The sequence below is a fragment of the Harpia harpyja genome, chromosome 3 (assembly GCF_026419915.1).
Source record: "Harpia harpyja isolate bHarHar1 chromosome 3, bHarHar1 primary haplotype, whole genome shotgun sequence".
NCBI lineage: Eukaryota > Metazoa > Chordata > Aves > Accipitriformes > Accipitridae > Harpia > Harpia harpyja.
The window spans coordinates 16,420,804-16,442,291 of record NC_068942.1 but is presented as its reverse complement, the minus strand read 5'-3'; the positions used below and the strand labels follow the sequence as shown (position 1 = coordinate 16,442,291).

The 21,488-nt window shown below is 43.0% G+C and overlaps 1 protein-coding gene and 1 long non-coding RNA gene across 7 annotated transcripts in view; one reads left to right on the top strand and one right to left on the bottom strand.

The window, feature by feature from the left end:
- Nucleotides 1-3,831, bottom strand: part of GPR63 (G protein-coupled receptor 63) — a 31,235-nt gene extending 27,404 nt beyond the window's left edge. For both annotated transcript variants that reach the window (XM_052781475.1, XM_052781477.1), the window contains exon 1: nt 3,655-3,831. The gene's annotated coding sequence lies outside the window, so the exon portion shown is untranslated. The remainder of the gene's footprint in view (nt 1-3,654) is intronic.
- Nucleotides 3,832-4,250: 419 nt separating this feature from the next.
- LOC128139295 (uncharacterized) lies at nt 4,251-20,869 on the top strand. 5 transcript variants are annotated; one of them, XR_008234308.1, is made up of 4 exons: nt 4,251-5,147; nt 7,772-8,011; nt 8,898-9,073; nt 18,377-20,869. It is a non-coding gene; the product is annotated as an uncharacterized LOC128139295 (long non-coding RNA). The 5 variants fall into 5 exon arrangements; XR_008234307.1 differs by having other exon boundaries at nt 4,251-4,543; nt 7,772-9,073; XR_008234306.1 differs by having other exon boundaries at nt 7,772-9,073.
- Nucleotides 20,870-21,488: the final 619 nt, after the last annotated feature.

Genomic DNA, 21,488 nt, shown 5'->3' with positions numbered 1-21,488 from the left:
TTTTTAAACACAGCTTGTGTATAATATACATCTAGATTGAGGTAAATTAGGTTACAGTTATGCAAGAGATTTCTCTAAGTGCCATTCAAACCAGTGGGAGTCCTCAGACACTTCAACATGTGCCTAAGCATAAATACTGAATCAGTGCTTTTACACAGAGGCAGAAGAAAAGGATAGCTCACCTTTCTCCTAAAGTACACATTGAAATGTCTCAATGTTAAGATTTGTATTTTATGAAATTTCATTCAAATGAAATTGACTGGAATTTCACTGAGACAAGCTGCTTGTTTGGGGAATTACTTTAAAGCATTTACCAAGTCCTGTCGCATATGTAAGGCTTAGGTAAGTATCTAAGCGTTAACCTCAACTGGAAATGAGGTGACTAAACAATTTTCCTATTTAAGTTCAAACTGCGCTACTAGCTAGGTTAGCAAAATAACAGCTACCAGCAAATATAGAGAAAAAATACACCATTCTATTAAAGTATTTTATATGTCTATGAGAGGGAGTGCGACCTGACAGATCAGTTTTCAGTCTGAGATTCTACTTCTGGATCCTACAACTAGGATTCCTTAGATATTCCTTTGACACCTCCTCTTGCCTCACTTTCCTCATTTGTAACAATTAAGTCTGACATCCGTTAGAATTGCTTTGAAATTTATTTATGACACTATTATGTGAGATTAACTACACGTATCGATACTCAAAAAGCAAGCACAGCATAAAATATAATGCACACTCACCATTACATTATTGAACCAAACAGTGAGATACTGCAAAAACGTGAACCAAAACACACACTTACAGAAATGTTATGAAGCATACAAACTTTGTTCATAATTTCAGTGGCAAAAAAGACAGCAAGCATGGTGAGAGTCCACAATGATTTATTTTAAACATCTATTCTAATAATTTGAACAGGCTAGTAATCTCTCCAGGCATCTAGAAGTAAATAATCTTCAGAACGTTAAAAAAAAAAAAAAAAACAAAACACCACAAAAAACTTGCTCTGCCCAACTTGTTACTTGTAGCAAAATAATTAGGAAAGTAGCAAAACAGCATGACAATGCAGGCCATGGACTGTTCACATCTAGCCCTCAGGACTGCTTACAGACATGCATTGCTCTGGAAGTACATTCCCAGACAAGCAGAACAAGTCATGTAAGCCTTTCCCTGATCCTATTTACCCCTCCCTTATGGGCAAGTGGGAAAGCCACCAAGCCTTCACCTACTCCCTCTTCACCCACCCATACAAGTGGAGAAGAAAGCAGCTCTGGCAGTTCTAAGCAGCTGACTATGAAAAGTAGCATTTTATAGTGCCAGAGATCTTCAATGCAGGGAAATTAGATCACTATGATTGAGCACAGAGTTAAGAGAGGATACTTACAGCGTTACTGACAGACCGTCCACACTAGTAAATCAAGCAATGCCAGGAACCATTCCCGGGCAATGGAACTTACTCAGTCACGCAGACCGCTGAACTGCTACAGACCGGCACAGCATCCTTCTAACCCAGGCCAGCTACAGCTCTCCCAGGCAATTCTGGGGCATGATTTCAGATTTAACACAAGCCAGGATCCAGTCCCAACCAGTAGCTTGTATTCAGCTATCCCATTCTGGAAGGCAGGAGAGTTTAGCAGCATTGACAAGGGCTAATCCGTGCCAGTTGGCTTCAGGACCAGAAAACAGTCTTGGGTACATTTAATTAACCGGTAGAGAAGTGGTCATAGCCTCTCCAGGCTTTGTCTGCTGCTATTCTTAGAGGAAGACTTTAAAAGGGGCACATGCAGAGAGGCATACGAGCATAGCCTGATCAGCACCATCTGACAAAAGTCATCTACACATCATAGTATACAAGAAGAAAATCAGAAATTAGTACAGCCCATCTTGGCTTCTTCCCGTTTCCTCTAAGAAGGCAGACCTTGCATATGACCTACTAATATCCATAGTCTCATTTATCTTCTCAGTTTAAAAGAAAAAAAAGAGTTCTAGACATTTAAAATACACTCTTATAGTAGGGCTACTCTCTAATAAATGAGTCATGCAGAACAGCATAAGAAGCTGGGTTTCTGAGGGCTGATCATTTGGCAGTAAATATTTCAAATGAAAGTTATTTAGAAATTATTATTCTTCTAATTACTGGTCATTACCAAATCTGCTTCTGTAGACTAGAAATATAATTACTAGTGAATCCATTATGTTATCCTGGAAACGTAGCTACAGCAATGTTGGCAAATACATTCTCACAACAGAAAACTGTGCAAAAACAACAGTTAAAATACATTTGACAACTGACAAGACATGGCTATTCTGTGTTATCGGCACTCTTCGAAATCTCTTTACAATTTCAGATACCTAGAAACGGTCTATTTAAAACTACTCCTTTCAGAATCCTATGCCTCTGCTGCCTTTGCTCTAATGTCAGAATGTGTAAGATGTCCCACAGAAAACGCATTGTGCAAAACTCATTTGCCACTGCTTAAGCATTCATGTTTTCAGTAAGAATAAACAATTTTAACAACCCTCTTGGGCGTGGATCTAACTTGCCAGCTATACCTAGCTCGGACCATTCAAAATACAGAGTTTACCTGGGTCTTTATGCAAATCCACCGTTTTCCTGGAAAAGTGGTTTTGCTGATTTACAAGGAAAACTTTATGATACGCTTTCTTACATACATATTAGGCTGCACTGTACCGTCTGACTTTTGAAAATCAAGTATGAAGAAAACCATGTGGAAGACCCAAATAAAAATTACATACTCGTTTAAGTAGATGAAAAACAACTGGTATTTTTCGAGTGAGACACCTCTTTTTTCCCAGGAGCGGCTCCCCACACATCAGGAGCAACAAGCACACAGTACCCGACACCGGCAGGTTCTCACCGATCAAGAGTTTCGCTCCGTCAAGAGTCTGAAGAGCAGGTGACAGAAAGCAGCCACCCCACCCTGTCGCTAACCAAGTGTCCCGCCTCGGGGAGGAAGGGGGCCTCCATCCACCCCTCCCTCACCGGCCTTCAGCTGCAGAGCTTCCAAGAGCGAGGCCAGCTCACGGGGACGAAGCCCCAGCCGGAAGCGCGGCCCCCACACGCCGCCTCCGCACCCGGCCCCCGCCGCCGCCGGAGGAGGAGGAGGAGGAGGAGGAAGAAACCCCCCGCAGGCGCCCCGACGGGCGGCCGTGCCTGCCCCCACGGCCCCGGGACGCGGCCGAGGGCGCCCGCCCGGGGCTGGCGGCACTCCCGTCCCCGGGCCCCGCCGCCGCCCCCCCTCAGCCGCCGCCGAGCCCGCGCGCCGCTGACCGTTGCCCGCCAACGGCTCCCGCCGCGCCGCCGGGAGAGGGGGCGCCCGGCCGCCCTGGGCCCGCGCAGCCTCCTCGGGGCGCCGACCCCCGAACCGGCCTAGCCCACGGGCACGGCCGCGGGACGAGGCAGGACCCCTGCGGGTCCGTCCCCCCCCCGGGGCTGGAACGCCTCGCCCCCCGCCCCCGGGACCCCGGCTGGGGGAACCGGCATAACCGTGCGGAGCTCTCGGCGGTCGCCGCTGCAACTCTACCCCCTGCTGCCGCCCAGACCGCCGCCCCCCCTCGGAGCAGGGGCAGCTGCAGCCCAGCCCCGCGGAACCACCGGCGGCCGCGGCGCAATGCCTCGCCTCGCCTCACCTCACGGCGTGGCCGGTGCCCTGCGGAGCCCAGCGCAGCACAAGCCCGGCCTGAGCCCATCCCTCCGGGAAGTTTCCTGCCATCGCAGCGGACGGGGAAAACAAAAGCTTCAAAGCCGGGAGCGGGAGGAGGAGGAGGAAGGGCAGCGCAACCAGGAAAGTGAGGGGCATTACTCGCTCGCCCGCCCGCCCCGCCGCTGCCCCCGGCCGCCGATCCCCCCCCCCCCCCTCCCCCGGAGGGCAGCCCGCTCAGCGCCGCCTCCCCATTTGCTTCGGCGGCAGCTCTGCTGCACAGGCAGCGCCGCGGAACCGCCGGACGGAGAAGCAGGCAGGCGAGCCAGCGCCTGCCTCCCTTCCTCCCTCCCGCCCTCCTCCTCCCCGCCGCCGCCCGTCCCGCTCGCCGCAGCGCCCCCGAGCCCCGCCCGCGCCGCGGCTCCGCCTCCCGGGGGCGCGCACGCTCCGGCCGAGCGGCCGCCAGCGGCGGCGGTGGGAGCTCCCCGGCGGCGCGGCCGGCCCCAGCCCGCCGCCCCCGCTCCGAGCGCGGTCCGCCGCACCTGCGGGCAGAGGGGCGGCTCAGGCCGGGGTCAGCTGCTCTGCGGGGCCTCCGTGCGTTTCTCGCCGCTCAAGCGTCGAGCAGGCTGTTGGTGTAAAGTCGGAGGCGGCTCTTGTAAAAATCCAGGTGACGGAGATGCCGAAAGCAGGATTAACGAGCGCGGAGGAGCTCCGAGCTCCCTGCCAGGCAGGGGCATGAATACCACACGCGCTTGGTGGTGTTGCAGTCCTCGCGTACCTGAAGAGTTGGTGTCTCGGTGTATACAGAGTTGTGCCGGCTGCTTTTTAAGGACTAAGACGAGCCCTTATGTCTCCTCATTGCCCACGTAGCTAACTCGGTAAGAAGGAAGATTTGCCAAACAGGTTGTAGTTGCCACACTGAGGTCACACGGCATGTGGTGTTGGTGGCCGTATCACCTCCAAACTGGGGTATCGTGGACACTGCTGAGAAGCGCAAGGCGATAGCTAGTAATTTCAGGCCAAAGTCTACGTGGTTCAGGGTAGCTTAATGTGGCCTTAGCTAGTCGTTTTATTTTCGTAATTAAAATACGTATTACGTGGCAAGACTCACTCTATCATAGTAATCAGGTTTACAAGGGTGTAAATTGATATGAAAACTCTATATTATATTACAGAACTTGATGTCTGAACCAGGAAGAGTCTTTCACAATCCCTTTTTCTATTCAAACTGCATTTACCTGATTGCTGGCTAACAGGTCTCTACGTCAGATCACAACTGCTCTCAGTGAACTCGGAACATGAGAGAAGAGAAAAAGGAAGCTTCTCATTCTCGCAAATGGATCTCTTAAGCATGAAGCTGATGCGATGCCAGCAGAATGTTAGTGGCTACATCCGCTGGTATTCTTTTGACTTTTGAGAAGTACAACTCTCAATTGAGTTCAGCTGTCCTGCACCCACAAAGCTATGGTTGAGAACCACTAGGTAAATCCAGAGAGGAAGCAATTCATTCTGCCTGCTTTAAAAATTCTTGACCAAGTAAAAATTATTTCTTTTTTCTTATATGTATTGGCTTTGTGTGGCAAGGTTTTGGTAGCGGGGGGGGTTACAGGGGTGGCTTCTGTAAGAAGCTGCTGGAAGCTTCCCCTGTGTTCGAGAAAAGCCTATACCAGCCGGCTCTAAGACGGACCCACCGCCGGCCAAGGCCGAGCCAATCAGCGATAGTGGTAACGCCTCTGTGATAACATTTTTAAGAAAGAAAAAAGTTGGGACGGAGGTATTCGGCAGCCGGAGAGAGGAGTGAGAACATGTAAGAGAAACAACCCTGCGGACACCAAGGTCAGTGAAGAAGGAGGGGGAGGAGATGCTCCAGGCGCCGGAGCAGAGATTCCCCTGCAGCCCGTGGTGAAGACCATGGTGAGGCAGGCTGTCCCCCTGCAGCCCAGGGAGGTCCACGGTGGAGCAGATATCCACCTGCAGCCCGTGGAGGACCCCACGCCAGAGCAGGTGGGTTCCCGAAGGAGGCTGTGACCCCGTGGGAACCCCGCGCTGGAGCAGGCTGCTGGCAGGACCTGCGGATCTGTGGAGAGAGGAGCCCACGGAGCAGGTTTTCTGGCAGGACTTGTGACCCTGTGGGGGGCCCACACTGGAGCAGTCTGTGCCTGAAGGACTGCAGCCCGTGGGAGGGACCCATGCTGGAGCAGTTCATGAAGAACTGCAGCCCGTGGGAAGGACCCACGTTGGAGAAGTTCGTGGAGGACTGTCTCCCGTGGGTGGGACCCCACGCTGGAGCAGGGAAGAGTGTGATGAGCCCTCCCCCTGAGGAGGATGAAGCAGCAGAAAATAACGTGTGATGAACTGACCGTAAACACCATCCCCGTCCCCCTGTGCCGCTGGGGGGTTGGTAGAGAATCCGGGAGTGAAGTTGTGCCCGGGAAGAAGGGAGGGGTGGAGGGAAGGTGTTCTGAGATTTGGTTTTATTTCTCATTACCCTACTCTGGTTGATTTGTAATAAATCAAGTTAATTTTCCCCAAACTGAGTCTGTTTTGCCCGTGACGGTAATTGGTGAGTGATCTCTCCTATCCTTATCTCGACCCACAAGCTCTTTGTTATATTTTCTCTCCCCTGTCCAGCTGAGAAGGAGGGGGAGTGATAGAATGGCTCTGGTGGGCACCTGGCGTCCAGCCAGGGTTAACCCATCACATTATATCTTCTTTAACAAGTGGGTGTGAGCACTTTTTTTGTTGTAATTTCCCATTAGAGGAAAATCACTGTTAAGTTCTACTGCCCATTTTGAGTGTAGAAAGAAAAAAACCTGTGGGCTTTATTTGTTTCCTGGGATGCACTCTGAACTCCTCCCATCTGAAATAAGCATACCTAACCAGTGAGAAACTGCCTCATGGGGGTTTCTGATTTGTTTTGCTGTGGTTGGCTAAAGTCTTTAAAGGCTTTTTCTAGCACAGGGGAGACATGATGTATTGATTCAATTTGAAAATCCTCAGATGTTGTCACTGCACTCCATCTTGTGGAAGAGGCAACAACACATTTTTAAATGATCCTATAGTGGTCTTTTTGAGTAATTAAACCTAACAATGTCTGGTTCTTACTGCCAAAGCAAGGGACTACAAATAGCAGTGGATACAAGAAGTTGTTTAAATCTCAATCATCTACCTAATTGTACCCAATGGATTTGTGTGAATGTCCCTCTCTTTTTGCTATGAGCTACACATCTCCTTCTTCTTTGTTTTGGAAAGGAGCTTTAGGAAAGCATTCGAGGAGTGTAATTTGAAAAGAGAAACTAAAGCAGAAAGGAACCTGCTTTCTTGGTGAGCTTGCCAAGGAACATACCAGATTTGGGAGAGTCTTTATAAGGCTCCAGGTGGAGCAGGGATGGTGATCTGTGGGGATATGTCATTGGGGTAAAGACTCTGCTACACAGGATTGCTCTGTAGGGAACTGACTGGTTTGGGGTTTGGTTTGGGTTTTTTTGTTACTCCTGTAATAAGTACAATAATCTAGCTGTATTTGGGACACTGTATTGAGGATCACTATCTGTCTTGCCAAAAAAACCCGAACGATGAGGTTCTCTCTGCCCTTCTGAAACTGCCTTTTGTGGCTTGTAACCTTTTTCCCCTTGATGTTCAGTGCTGCTTTGGGAAATCAGAATAGGTATTGAGGTAACAACTATGAACCATAGCAAAGGCATATTCATACCTATTTGTGTCTGGCTGGGTGCAGAGAAAATTGAGAAACTTACCTGGATTCACAGCTATAGAAAGGTTAACCTTATAATAGTTGCCCTAGGATAAGCTTGAAGAGAAAGCCATTTAACTTTAATGAATAACTTAAAATACAAAGGGCTAGTTATTCCAGCTGTTCGTTGGACGGAAGAAAAAAGGTTTTGTTGAGAAAAGACTGCAGAAAAGCTTAGTCATTCAGACCCAAAAAAGCAGGGAAAAACAGGTCTTGTGCAGGAAGAAGTTAGGAGAAAATTCTATTGTACAAACGAGGATCCTCTGAATTACCTCACTCCAAAAGCAGGTTCCACAAGGAGGCTAAATTTACTTAGCAGATGTGAACTGTGCTTTTTCCCCCCGCCCCCCCCCAGAACTCCCCCATCTCTTGCAGTAGCAGTAATGTATGTGCCTCTCCCCATGATGCAGTGTGGAACAGCAATGCTGAATGAAGCACTGGCCTTTTTTGTTTCATTTACCAGGGAGGGACTTGGACAACACAGTGGTCAACTTGCTGATTGCTGGTACGCTTTACTGCTCCAAACTGTGCTAAGTCCAGTAAGGTAGAACTGATATGTTTTAAGTAATGCCTCAGTGCAAACAAGGCCTTGAAGGTGAGTGTCTCTTTATGTGTACTGTTATAACATGAGATGGGTCTCATTAATTCCGAGATAATACTAACGGCAGGGAATCTTCATTGACTATAGTATTTGTTAGCCTTTTCCAGACTCCTTGGTCATTTTCCTAGAGCAATGACTCATCACTTCATCACTGTGCTGATTACATTAAATTGTTATTACTATTATTTCAATATAAGTAACATAATGCTTATGCTAATTCACTTTGTGCACAACTGTCAGAATTCTTGAAACAGCCGTCAATTGAAAGCATCCTACATGAGCATTTCAGCATTATTTAGACTTTTCCTGATTATTCTATTCATATTTATGATATTTAACTCTGTTCAGTGATGATTTTCAATATAGTATGTGAAAACTCAGAGCAAATGGTCAGACATTTTTGTGAAACCATTGGTATTGTTTGAAGGGAAATCAGGACATAACGTGACTACTCTTCAGTTTTTACTAAAATTCAGCCTTTTTTCTTCAGATCTAATCTAAAATTCAGATTTTTTTTCGTACAGAACAGGCCAAAGAGTAATGTTGGGGTGGGAGTATCAGGGAAGACTTCCCCAAAAGGAAAAGTCTGCTTTTTTGAAACATTGAACACGGATGATAAAATGATGCTGTTAGATTTTTTTTATTTCTTTTTTTTTAACAGTAGCAGAACAAAAATCAAATGTTGAGAGATCTTATGTTTGCACTTATTTTATTAAGCAGTTAGTTGTATACAACTCCAAAAGAGTCTTCAGTTTCAAGGCTGCCTCTGAACTCTGTGCCCTGAAGAAAAGGAAGGCTTCAAAATGTGGTTTCTGGTATATCCAACATTAAAAAAACCCCAACCTTATCATCCTTCTTGCCTGCTTTTTCTTTGTAATAGAATGAATTTGAAAACATGAAAAAACACAGCATAGCATAATAACGAAGGGACAGTACCAAGGTCTGACCTTGGTGGGGTTATTCATGTGCTTGAAGTTACACAAGTACTTTGTTCTGCCCATATGTGGAATGCAAGCAAGCTCACCACAGTAACTGGCGTGAGTGAAGAAAGACTGGGTGAGTAAGGATTATACTGAAAAAACAGACTGCTATTTTGAAATGGAAATTTATGACATTTATCTGAGAATTGATGCAGAAGGCTTGTGAACTGGAGCTGAGTTTGAAATGTAGGATGAAAATGCTTTCACACCTTTCTTTAGAAAAATGGGGTCCTCTAGAGCTGCTTTGGCAGTGGGGCAAATATTGACTAGGCATTTCCTCACAGCTTCAGCACTGTGTTTTCTATCCTGTTTTTATTCTGACAGGAAGAGAGAGAGAGAGAGAAAGAGAAAGCATTTGAGCAAAATTTGTGTCATTGCCAAACAAATATGAGATCATTTATTATGTAATTTCAGGTATCACCGTGCATTTAGTGTCTCTTGTCTTCTCTTTTGGCCATCTGACTGCTATTGAAGTCATTCTTCTTTTATTTCTCATTACAAAAATGAAAAGATGGTCAACAAACTTCATAAAGTCACCTTCCTCTCAAAGACCATTTGCTGCTTCAGTTGCTACTGTTTGCCTTTGAAGCAAGATAAACCAAAGCTCTATTGCATCTGTGTGCCAGCCACATTGCCACGAAAAAATGTTTCAGGAAAATTCAGCACTCAACTTCCAGTCTATAAGACCCTGAAATGTCTGGGCTGTAACTGAAATCCTTCAGCAATTACAATCATTTCAGAAGCTTGTGGAAGTGGAGGATGTGGCACGGAATAGTCTCCAAAGTGATATTTTGCCCCTGAAACTCAACTCTGAGAACTATGTATCTTCATCCCATGTCCCAGTTTTAAGAAAGGACTGACACAACACTTCTCTTCATTTAGACTCTCCCATGAACCTCCCCTTGTAGTCAGTATGCTGGACGCTTTCTGGTGTCTTGGCAGGGAGGCTACGTCCAGTATTACTAAAGTTGATATACTCTTTAACATGACCTTTGTTTCATTCTGTTGTTTAAACCAGGAACCAGGGGCAAAAAATCTTGATTCATGGACTTCCTAGAGAGAAACTATAAACTTCTTTCCCTACTGTCTGCCCTTCCCTCCCCCCAGTTTAGTGTTTCCTGTGCTTCCATGCAGAGGGTGTAATAAAAGAAGTGTAGTCTTTCCCCCATCCAGATGCCAGCTGTGTCTGGTTTTATAAATTTGCTATTCTGTCACATTCAGACTAGATTTATATCTACTCCAGTTACTAGATCCAATTTTCAGTAGAACCTTTCTGGTATGTATTGATATCTTTGGTTTTAAAACAATTATTTTTACAGATAACATAGGAATTTAAATAACAGGCTTTATTTTCAGCAAACAGTTTGGGGTCCTTACATTATAGTCTAGTGAATCTAGCTGGGATGACTTTCCAATGTCTTAATGCAGGAAACTGTCTATCTACACTGCAGCGTCTGAACATGTCCAATGTTTTGTGCAACTACACTCTCTAGGAAAAGCATAACAGAACAGGACTTCTGCCACAAGGCACCTTTCTTTTCTGCTGTTACAAATTCGGTATTGCAAAATCTAATTCTGTGCATCATGTTCAAACTGTTGCCATTCATTCACCAGAAAATTTTATTTTTAATAGATGCTATAAATCAAGATGGACAACGTTGGTATTATTTATTAAAAAAAAATCTGATTTCTTTTTATTCAGAACCAAAGGCAATGCCCAATGAACCTAATGTTATGAAGTGACCTCTGTAACAAAACCAATGACGAATGCTTCATAGATCCTCCAGTTAACTAAAAATAATGGTGAAAAACTCACTTATCATTGAAAGAGAGCATTAGAGTAACTAAGGCAAACAATTTACCACTGTGAAATATCTGTGTTGGAATTCCCTTCTCTGAATTAGTAAGTAACTTCAGCAAAGAATGAACATGAAATAGTGAGTTTAAAACAAAATTTCATATTCAATGGATTTAATAAGAATATACAAATTTTACTGTGGTGTTGGACATAATTTTCAGTTCTCTCTTTAAAAAAAAGATACTACCTTATTTTAATTACACCTGGGATTAGCTAATTTTTCAAATTCTTTTTAAGTTCCCTTTGTCCTAAATACACCTTACCATTTTTAGAACAGCAGTAGTAGTTTAACAGTGACTTTCACCTGTGGAGGCTTTTACAACTCATACTGCTCAGAGAGAAAGAAGATGTCGAAGAACACGTGTGAACACAGGAAATGCCCTATGGGGTCAGACTGGGGATCCTTTTTTTCTTTCATAGTGGCAAGAGACCCTGATGCACATCAGGTACTTTGAGTGTACATCAGATGAGGCAGGCTGCGGCCTCTCCTCCAGATATTCTCATTGAAGTCCTAGCTGAACTTTTTCCTCTCAACTTTTTATTTATACACTCCCTAACCAAGGCCCTTCCAAGTTGCAGGACCTCCTCATCAACCTCTTCCAGGCCCTGTCCCTGTCGGTTATTCATGTCACCAGAAGAAGGAAGCTTGGTGGGGGGATCCTGGTGACTGTGGGACTGGTGTCCATTCATTCCATCATCCTCCCACATCTCCAGGCAGAGCATCACTGGGCAGCATCCACCTGCTCCTCGGTTAACCTTCAAGAAGTGGTGGGTTGATGTCAGGGTTTCTCTGCTACATGCCCTCCTCCAGTTCCCTCTCTCTGTATTTTCAATCCTGTAACTCTTCCCTTTCTTTCATTTGTTGTTCACTGTACTTCATTTTTTCTCCTTGTTTTTGTTACCTGTAGCCTCCTCCCTCCCTGGGGGGGCTTCAAGCTTTTGCTAATACATACCTAAACAAAAAAGCAAATAGAAACAGCAGCAGTAGGAGAAACTATTTATAGAGTGTACACAAGCTTTGCCACCTTCTTCAGGACTTTTTCCTTGTACTCCCCTGGCTTTCATGGCTGTTAGGAAGGTAGATCCTTGCCTAGTCCTTTTACTATCCATTTTTGGACCTGTTGTACATGAACTTGTCCAGTTCCTCTTTGAACCTGCTGTTGGGATCTGCTTCCACAACCCCTTTTGGCAGCAAGTGCAGAAATTCACTAGCCACTCTGTAAAGTAATGTGTTTTTTTAATCTGTTTTAAACTAATTTTGCCAAATGAGCCAAACTCTGCGATTTGATGAAAAATGGTTCCATATTTATCTTTTCAGCCACCTTCATGATTTCATAAACCTTGAACAAATCTCACCACAGCACTCTCCCAGTTGAAAAGTCTCAAATTTTTTAGTCTGATCTCATAAGGTAGCCACTCCCTTTAATTCCTTTAATAATTTCAGTTGTCTTCTCTGTATCTTCCCTAACTCTACCATGTCCTTTTCCAGATACCAAGACCAGAACTGTATAAAGCATTCAAAGTGTGGATACAATAGTCACACTAGAGTTGAGGCAAAATGATGTGCTCTCACTACCATTTCAGATGACGCCAAACACCTTTTTTGCCTTTTGTTTGAATGCGACTACAAATTCACCCAGTGATTTCAGAGAACTTCAGTCTGAAAAACTCGTAACATTTCTTTTGTGAGCTGTATCTGGTCATTAGATCTAGCAATGCTATGTGACAATCTGCGTGCTTCAGAGAAAGCCAACTCATTTAGCCAATTAAATAGTGGTGTTAATTTTTAGAAGTGATGTTAACCTATGCAGGTTCAGAATTTCATTCTGAATCCCATGAATGATTACTTTTACAATTTCTTGTATAATGTATGAATATGTCTATCGGTCACAGTGTTCTAGGCCTTCCAAAGGAGCAGCTCTACTTTGAGCGAAGTGGAATTCTTATTTAAATAAAAGTTCAAACATATCTTTGGTATGTGGTGGACAAGGTAAAAATGCTGTAGATGTAGATTCTAGATAGAAAGACACCAGAAAGAACAAAATAGAGTTATCTTTGGAGCAGTACCTGAGTCCTGCGATAGAAAAGTCAGCTGCTTTCTTTGTGGCTGGTGATCTCCATGCTGAGTAGATAAGGAGGAGGGGGATGGGTACTCCTTAAACATTACTGCAATCTTCATAGGTTTTTATTTCTTTTCTTAACTTCATCTCTAATTTTTAGATGCACAAATGCCAAGAGTGAGCACTTAGGGGGTTGTTATCAGAGACTTCATGACACTGTGTTTTTTGTGTGTGTCTGTGTGCATATACCCTGTACATGATGCACCCTCTGACTTGAAGGACTTGCAGTAGAGTTCAAACAAACAGATACAGGCTGAAGAAATAAATTTTTGCTTACCCATTTTACTTAGACAGAGAAGTAATGACTTTCTAGCGATCAGATGGTTTGCATATTACATTTTGCTTGGCACATTAGTTCTTGTCTGTTCAGTATCCACATGAAGCAATAATGTAGGGCACCTGTAAAGGCAATTGCACAAACAGACAGCATGTTTTATAATGCTTTTTGCTGTTTTAGTTTTGCATTTTAAAATCCAGACATTTTAAGTCAGTTTTCTAGCAAATAAAAGAAGATGCTACCTGTTGGTTTTTTAGGAGGGAAGGTTGTAAAATATCCAAAGAATAAGTAAAATACCCATTTAAAAATGAATAATTTGACACTATTCTATTCTTATGAATGATGATTACTGGGGAGAAAAAGATTGTTAATGTGAAAGCTCTATGTCCTTTTAAAGCAACTCTGTTATTAAAAGTAAGCATGTTTGAAGAATCAACCTTTCGCTAATGATCAGCATACTCCTTTCCCTTTTTGTCTTCAAATAGACCAGCTGATGCCAGCTCTGATTTTTTTTTTTCCGATTTTTTTTTTTTAATGCAGGGAGGAGGTGATTACAGCAAAGATGTCTTTTAACCCACAAACTTGGAAAAATAAAACCATCCTTTTTTCAATTTCAGATCATGTTTACTGAAGCATATTTCTCCTGATTGCTCTATATGAAGTCCTTTCTAATATTATGATTGATGCCTATAAATACACAGGCAGTGAGATGGCAATCACCAAGGAGGGAGAAGAGCTATGAATAAATTTAGGCTTGAAATTTAGAACATTTCTAATCATCATCAGAATCAGATTCTGGAACAGCTTTTCAGCACAAGTCACGATGAGATGAACTCTTTTCGGTACAAAGATGACATCTGTGATTTTCAGCTCTGCCAATTTAATCAGAAGGCTGTAAGACAGCCTGGAGTCTTTCTTTCTTGTGCAGAACAACCAAAAAAACCCCCGAGTTCTGCAGTCTGAGCATCCTACTGTCTATGTGGGGACATAGCTACAGCTCTATCGTAGGGATTAAAAGGAGAAAATCCACATTCTGCTCTGCTAGACCTTGCCTGTGCAGGGAGTGAGCTCTTAGTGAGCTGTGGAGTTGTGTTAAATAACTTTTGTGAAAGCATCTGTGGAAGTTTTAGACATGACTGCTTTTCTGCTGGAGGGCACTGTCATTAGAGCTGAGCCAGCAGAAAGGTTCATACAAGTGTTTCTTATTTGCTGCAGCAAAAGGTCAGCCAAGATTAGCTCAAAATACATTAAGCAATAGGTTAAACTATGCCAGCTGACTTTGTGCAGAAGTAGATTAGGAGCACCCATGGAGGCCATTCCACAAGCTGAACTCCAGAGGCAAGTGAACTCTGAAAGAAAGGACAGCAACAGCTTCTGCCATTTCTGTGGTGACTATCTGACACAGCCCAGTAGCTCTGTCTATGCAACCAGTTATTTCTGCTGCAGTCTGAATGATAGTCTTGGTACAGTGAGGACCTTTGAAATACTAAGCTTGCAACGTTTCTGGACAGGGTGAACACACTTTGCTTCCAGGTTTATGCATTCTCGGATGTTTTCCTGTGGCACACTGAGAAATGCCCAATAGATGTTAGGAAAAACCAATCGACGATATGGACTTGTGGGTGTAACTCAAAAACTGTTATGCTTCCTTTCATGCTGCCCAAAGGCATTTCTTCCTGGCCTGTTTGGGTGCCTCTGTACCACACTGCTGGTCCATGCGAGTGCTGAAATGTTGGTGAAGGGGTGTTTGACACCTTGACCAATTCATGTCTCAAGGCTGGCGAGTCAACCACAAAGCTACCACGCAGCTTTAGCATGGCACTCATGCTGGCATGTTTTAGCCCAGTGTATTCTTCTTAAGGGTGATCAGTAGATGCTTACAGGAGCAGCATAAGAAACAGGCTGTGTACCAAATGACTACATCTGGTTTCCAGCAGTCAGTGACTTAAGGACTTCCTAAATCACTTGTTCTTCCTAGATGTTACATCCCGACTGCTGTGTTTAACAGCTACACAGGGACTTTCACTTCAGTGTTCTGGGGGTTTTTTTAACTTCTTTTTTAATCTACTTATATTTTTGACCACTGTAACATCTCACGGCAATGAGTTCCACAATCTAATTACACATTAAAAGAAGGACTGGCTTGCAGGACTGACAATGCACAGTAGCTACACGTTCCTCAAAGCCTGTTTGCCATTTTAGTGCCCTCATTGCAAAGTACCAGCCTACAGGGACACACACAGAAGCTAGAAATGGAAAAGATCCATTGTATCATAGTATTAGCTCCAGCCTTAATAGAAAATGTTTCAGTCACAGCTTGACATGATAACATCAGTGTACTTAAGAGATACAGCAGGTCTCAGAACAGTCTGCAGGGTGCGAAAACAAAATGACTTCTACAGCCTCCAGGGTGTTTTTCCTCAACAGAATGAACAGGGCAGGTTTTGTGTTAGAGCTACTGTGAGCATCTCTTTTGGAATAGTTGATATTTTGAGTAGGCCTGTGATTTTCCTGACAATTGTAGTTCTAGAGGTATTTTCTATCCTTCTTCAATGGTTGCTAGACTAATACTATGTGCATTTCTTTGTATATGCATTAGAGATGACGTTGTTATATTACTAAATCACAGTTTGTAAGTATCTTCGTGGGGAATACAGTTGGTTTTCAGTACCATAAACATTGGTTAAAGAAGAGGCAATAAATGGTTGAAAGCTTACCACAGTCAGTCAGCCTAGAAGTAGAGCTCAGTCTTGAACCATGAAGATAGTAAATCACTCTGGTAATTTTCTAAGGATTGTGCAGGATTGCCTCTCACTTGAAATTGTTTGATCAATAGTGGGTTTTGTTTTTTTCCCTAAAGCTTCTTTTCTATTTCAAAGAAATAGGAAATTAAGGAAACATTACATCACTTTATTTTAGATCACATTAGATCATCACAGTGGTCATGTCTAAGATTATATGAAGTATGAAAATAAAGATAAAGGAAGAACTCAGAATAACCATAAACCATTGAAAGACATAATTTGCTCTGGAATAATTCAGAAGAAATAAAGATCAGTTAGTTTAAACAAAAACTCCTTTTGTAATCTACTGAGGGCTTTTCCTAACGAACAGCAGCACTGTAGATTTATACAATACTTTTATTTAGTGGTAATCCAAAGTGGTATACAGATGATATATGGGATTATTTCATGCATCTCTAAAAAGCAATCTCGAGTAGAAAAATTGTAATTATTCTCTGTCAACAATAATCCACTGTATGCTGGATCAGCAGTGTGGTTTCTGGATATCTGGGACATAATTCCATCTATAGCAGAATATATGAGCTACTGTCTGTTTTCCTCTTTTGTGAAAATGACAAGAAACAAATGTTGAAGAAAATGCCTAACTATGTGCTGGAAAACCTTCCTCCAAACCAATCCTCAATATCTGATTAAGCTATCATGGATTTTACATTAACTCACCTATTTTTTTCGCAGAGAGAAAGAATATATTACCTTTTTTTCTTGCAAGAAGTTTTAAATCCTTCAGTCCTTCTAGTGGAGTAGAAGCTTTATTGCCATCTTTTTTTTAATGGAAGTTTCTAAGCCTTATGATTGTAAAGAAAAGATTAAAAGTCTGCAGCAAAGACTCAATAATTGTAAATCAAATAAGCCCCATGAACCCCATATTTCTTTTAAAATTCCCTGACGCTTGAGGGCAGTAATATGATCTTTGGCAACTGGGACACAAGACTTTTCTGTGCTTGGGACTGATAATACTGTAATTCCTACCTCTTTATAGACGTTTGTTGTAGATGAGAAATAACTTAGATTGTGTTACAGCCTCCCTCTGTGTTCCAAGAAAACTCCCACAAACTCATACAGATTAGGTGACTCCAAAGTGAAGATGCTATTTTTTTCAAATGTCCTGTGTTCCAAAGTGCCCTCAATTAATGGGAACATTCAGTGGCATGCCGAACAAGGAAACCAAGCTTTTATAACAGGTAAAATTTTGTAAAACTCAGTAATTCATCACATCACCTGCCTGAGTTTATTTTACCTAGATAGACTTGAAATGTCATACACATTTTAATTAGCACGCTATGTACTATTGCTAAGTTTTAAACCAGGTACAGGTTTATAATATCTGAGAATGTACATAGCAAGAAGAACAAATTGCCAATTTGTACTTAGCTGAACACAAAATTGGCAAAATTTGGTGCCAGGCAGTTATGTAAAAGAGCTCAGTTCTATCGATCCAGATCTCAAAGCTCACCTTAGGTTTTTGATATGACTTCTAATCATTATAAGTGGCTCTGATTTATATACATTTCTCACTGAAGCAGGCCTTCCAGACTGCACATGCATGTAATCCACCTACCAGGCAGGACTGTGGAACAAACAGATGCAAGCAGCTCCACAGTTGTTCATTGGCTTTGGGGAACAAATGGATGCCTAGTGGATGAGCATCACCTCAACATGTTTTGGAAGTCTGTTCAAAGCTGCCCTTTTCCATCCCTGCTGAGAATGTAAATTCTCGTGGCTCAAAATGGTATAACTGTTTTATTCAATATTCCCATTTTATATTTTTTGGATACTCAACATTAATTTTCAGTGTAATTCTGTTCCAGGTGTTTGTGCACTAGAAAAGGTTTTTGTTTCTAAGTGCATACTCTGCTATAGTAATTATCCCTCCTGCACTGTAATTCAAGCCTAAAAGTTGATTTATTCTCCATGTGTTCTTTGTAGAATTAAATGTGTCGCTGTTGTAACTGACTTACTTCTGACAAAGCTGATCTAAACAGTTGCAGAAATGTCTCATTGCCTTCGCAGTTATGAGCCCAATTAACTTGTCAACATTTTCCAACAGTTATTTACTACAGATTTACCACAGCTCTAATCAGCTACAGAGGTGGGAGAAAGAAGGACGATTAGGGTAGGGAGTGTCTTTTCTTGCAGTTTTCTAGTGACAAGTGTAACTGGAGCCTCATTTCACAAGTATTTTAGGATATGTAGGAAGTCAGAAACGGTGATGGGTCAGAAAATCACAAAGAGGTTTGTTCAGTGATTGTGATCTGACTGTGAAGCCTACTGAAATTTGCTTTTTTACTACTAATTATTTCATTCTTGGTTCTTTCAACAGACATTTAAAAATGAGATTATTCCATCTGTCTTAGCGTATTTTGTATGTCATTTCACATTTGCTACCTAAAGACCAGCTTCTGCTATCTTTGTTCATCATATGCTGAGAACACCACGGCTGCATGGAAAAGGTGAAAATTCAGAAAAAATTGAGAACATTGGCTATTGTTCTGATAGCATTAATCCCTTTCATATTTTGCTTCTTTGCATGTATTCTGTATCGTCCGAACTAAATTACTGTAGATTCTCCTAGGAAAGTATCACTGAATGTCGTGTGATTTAAATATAGCTAGAGACTGCAAGGGGCCTTTCTAGAGAGTGGGTCACTGTGCATTGCACTTTCTGGAGCTGTTGAAAGGTGCAGAGACCAGAAGCTGTTGATCTAGCCTGACACCTTCAGAATAAACACTGTGTTCAAAATGCCTTCATCCTTCTCTTACGAGAATACAAGCACCTACTCCTTTTGCGAGAGGACTGCCCTCGCACTTCGGATCTTTTTTCTTCACCTCAACCATCACAGCGGCGAAGCGTGCTCTCCTGGCAGCGGGGCAGGACGCCAGCAGTGGCTGCTGGAGGTTCCCAGCAGCCTCTTCCAGGCCCTCAGTCCATCACTGCCCGCTAGTGACGTGACGGTACCATCTGGCGCCGAGTTGGAATTGCACAATCCATTTGCTGTCAGGGTGCATCAATAACCTGCAACGTTCAAAAGGTTCAGCGCTCTTTGACAACAGGCGTGTCTGCGAGGGTGTTTATTTTCAAACCTCTCTGGGGTGAGAGGAGATGCTTTTGGGTCTGGGAAACTGTGTGTTGCGTTCAAGAACCAAATCATGATGATCTGTCCATAGATAATTCACGTTGCAATTCTGGTTTTAAGATACCTAAGGAATATATGTAATGAATATAAAACTAAAGTTGTTTCTTTTCTGAGAGGGCACTGTGGCTGAATGGAAACCATGGTAACTAGGATGGCATATGCTGGTACCTTGTTCCTGAGTGATAAAAATGCACATAGAGTAGGCTTTGAGCTTAGCAACAAAACCTAATCAACCAAGTTTTCAAATAGCCCTCCCTCCAGCCCTCTATTGCAGCTGCCACCCTTGTCCCATGCAGTATGTATGCCCAGTCTTTGTACTTTCATGTTCACTAATCCATCCTCTAGGCAAGCAATAAGCAACACAAAATACATTTGACACAAAAGAAAACAATTTATTCTTGTTGGCCGTTGCTTTAGAAGAATACACAACTCAAATCTCCTTCCCTGTAGAGCTGTTGTGAAGTATGACTCATCCTTGGCCAACATGTTGCACGTTCACTTTAATTAGAATATGTGCATCTAAAGATTGTTGTAAACACTTATTGTTAATAGCAAATTGCTCCCTGGTATACAATGGGAAGTAGAAGCAATTTTAACACATTTAATACATTAAGCTGTACATTTTAAGTCATGTTGGGGCACCACACTGACAAAAATTAATTAGGGAGATTCTCTAATTAGCATACATTGGCTGCCATACAAATCATGTTGGCATGAAAAATGGGAATAATGCAAATTGTACTCTACAGTGATGATTAAATATTTTCTAAACACTAAACAATATTATACAAATCTTTGATACCTACCCTGTGTGGCAAATCTGGATAAGGATCCAATTTATTTATAATGAGTGAAAAGAGATGAAAGTATTGCTGCTTTCTAGTTGTTGATGGTACACATTAAAAAGGCTGACTTTCATAGAATCATAGAATAGTTTGGGTTGGAAAGGACCTTAAAGATCACCTAGTTCCAACCCCTTGCCATGGGCAGGGACACCTTCCACTAGACCAGGTTGCTCAAAGCCCCATCCAACCTGGCCTTGAACACTGCCAGGGATGGGGCATCCACAGCCTCTCTGGGCAACCTGTTCCAGTGCCTCACCACCCTCACAGGGAAGAACTTCTTCCTTACAGCTAATCTAAATCAACCCTCTTTCAGTTTAAAGCCATTACCCCTTGTCCTACCACTACATGCCCTTGTAAAAAGTCCCTCTCTGGCTTTCCTGCAGGCCCCCTTTAGGTACTGGAAGGCTGCAGTAAGGTCTCCCCCAATCCTCTTCTCCAGGCTGAACAACCCCAACTCTCTCAGCCTGTCTTCATAGGAGAGGTGCTCCAGCCCTCTGATCATCTTCGTGGCCCTCCTCTGGGCTCGCTCCAACAGGTCCAACAGGTCCATGTCTTCCTTATGTTGGTGTCCCCAGAGCTGAACACAGTACGCCAGGTGCGGTCTCGCAAGAGTGGAGTAGAGGGAGAGAATCGCCTCCCTTGACCTGCTGGTCACGCTTTTCCATCTCACATGCAGATGCTTTCCTTAGTACAGACAGGTAAAACACCTTCATACTTACCTGGAGTCTAACTGACCCACGCAACAGAGCCAGTATCTGACACAGCACAAGTTGATGATCCAGAGATTTTACAGTCTCTCTCAGGAGACTGTAAAAAAGAACAATCTCCACATGTAGCTTAGACTGCTCCCAAAATCTTGGCTATTACACTAATACTCGAATGATAATACCGTGTGTGTGTGTGTACATGCCTTTCTCCATTGTGCAGAAATAAATCATGTTTTTCTGTAAGCAACGTATCTTTTTTTTTCTTTTTTAAAGTTCACTGTCATTTACTGACTCCAGGTGTACGGTGTCAGAGATTTCATAATGTAGCATAATGCTATATCACTGTGTGTTAAAAGGAAGTCTCTAGAGTGTTAGACTAATTGACTTTATTAAGATCATCTATACTTCAAGAGTGTTCTCACATGGTCAGATCAATAGCACGTGATTAGAGCACTATCACGCCTTTTACTACTCAGAAATCTTCACAGGATGCCACTTCACAGAAGAGTGTATCTCAATAGTTTTCATTCCTCAGACAAAAAAAAGTGAACAACAGAATCTTAACTGAACTAGCCTTATTTCTGAGAAATTTACAGAAGCCTCAGAGCTAATCTTAAGACCTAATTGTGTATATTTTTGATCACATGCATCATTTCTGTTGGTGGGAACCTGACCATTTATGTAAATAAATATTCACATATCTAAGCTGTAGGATCAGGACTTGAGGGTCTATCTCGTTCCATTCCC